Source organism: Octopus bimaculoides, chromosome 9 (genome assembly GCF_001194135.2).
Source record: "Octopus bimaculoides isolate UCB-OBI-ISO-001 chromosome 9, ASM119413v2, whole genome shotgun sequence".
Lineage (NCBI taxonomy): Eukaryota > Metazoa > Mollusca > Cephalopoda > Octopoda > Octopodidae > Octopus > Octopus bimaculoides.
This window is the reverse complement of record NC_068989.1, coordinates 17,922,675-17,924,717: the sequence shown is the minus strand read 5'-3', so window position 1 is coordinate 17,924,717 and position 2,043 is coordinate 17,922,675.

Sequence of the window (2,043 nt, the reverse complement as noted above, 5' to 3'; positions counted from 1 at the left end):
ATTCAATGCAATCGACTAACCTCCTCCCCAAAATTTAAGGCCTTGTGCCAACAATGAAGAAGATTAATATCATTAAGGTGCCGACCCGGTGGAATCGTTAGTGCGTCTGACAAAATGCTTAACGACATTTCGTCTTTCTTTACGGTCCGAATTTAAGTCTCGCCGAAATTGACTTGCCTTTTATCCTTTCGGGATCGATAAAATACGTACCATTTGAGCACTTGGTTCGATATAATCAATTAACCCTCTCGCTCAGAATTCCAGGCCTTCTGCTTATAGTCTAAAGAATTATTAATCTGGTAAATGGCAAAATTAGAAATACTTCAAGGTATTCATTTGTGAAGAATACCACTGTGGGTGATGCAATCGACTGGCCACCTCCCCTCAATAACGCCAGCCTTATGCTTAAATTAGAAACAATTATATGTTGTTTGTTGTTTTTGATGGGTTTTGTACAGCATTCTTTTCAGCAAGTAGTTAATAAACACAATGCCTTTTGCATCTCAAAAAGCTGAGGCCATCACCTTCCCGGCTGATGAAACAACCTTAACCTTCTTTGGAGCATTGAGGAGGATTGTTCTTTGTCCTTGACTCATCTTGGCTTAGGAACACTTAGGAACACTTAGCAACACACATCTTGGCTTAGGAAACGTTCAAGGAAACCAGCTGGATCTGCCTCAAGGAATAATATTTCCCTATGATGTGATCAGCCTGGTGCGCATTTGATCAAGTGTCATAAGACGTGGCACGCTCCGAGCAGAAACCTTCGTCATATCAAGTTCATCGGGTAGAATATTCTCAACTTTCTCATCGAGTTATGCTCATAGTTATGATAATAGCATTGGCTATTTGATTTATAGTCAATCGCCTGTCATCCATCACTATGCAGTGAACACGATCAGTGTTTTCCTCGGTGGTGGCAGATGCAAGAAGACCTTGAGTTATCTTCAAGATTCTCCCTTCCCGCCGTAAATTCATTTTTGCACTGATGATAAAGCCGGGGTGCTATCCTTTAATGTCAGCATGAATGTCAGCATGGATGTTATCAGGAGTTAAATCTTTTTTTCTGCAGGTACATGAGAACATGACGATGCCAAAATTTGTCCATTTTCAAGTCGCTACTATTTACTTTTGAAATTCTCTTTGAACAGTCAGATGTCAGTTTAGATGGATAGAAACAATGCAGTTATTAATTAAAAGAGTTAATGAGTTGAAATTAATGCATGCAAGATTTCACAGCCCTAGCATCATTCCTTCATAGTCAACTTTTGAACTTTACAGCTCACCCTCGTATTTGCAATAAAGTACAATAAAACACACAAGAAATAAAACAAAATATTATTGAAGGAAATAACTGTTGAAATATTACTGGTTACGTTCACTTAGGCACTGCACGACCATGTTCACTTAATCATTTTTCAAATTATGTCCGAGAGTAAATTAATGAACTAGAAAATATTTGTTGAGTCAATTGGTATTGAAAAACGCCAGCGTTTTGAGGATAGCTTTTAAGTTAAGTTTGGTGTAATGTCTTGGTTTTAATTTTATTAATTAATCTGTTCTGCATGCTATTTATGTTCTGGACCTAACTCTTTTTATGTCGCTGAAGCTTGTTCGGAAAATCTGTGGCACCAATGATGCGGAATTTGGTCTATTAACCGTTTGTGTGATTTTCATAGAATGGTGATCTTAGATTATCTTGGTTCTCTTCATTTACTCCATTATTTCCCCCAGAAAGGGTTTAGTTCTTTGGAAGAAAATATTCCTCCTTACCTATTTTTGTTAATTTATGCCAGTTTTTCTATTCTGTAATTTCCGCATTATGTCATCAATATAATATCATAAACATTCATTTCAATAAAATTTTGTCATCGATAGGAGTGGCTATGTGCTAAGTAGCTTGCTTACCAACCACATGGTTTCGTGTTCAGTTCTGCTGCGTGGCACCTTGGGTGAGTGTCTTCTGCTATAGCCTCGGGCCGACCAAAGCCTTGTGAGTGGATTCGGTAGACGGAAACTGAAAGAAGCCCGTCGTATATATAT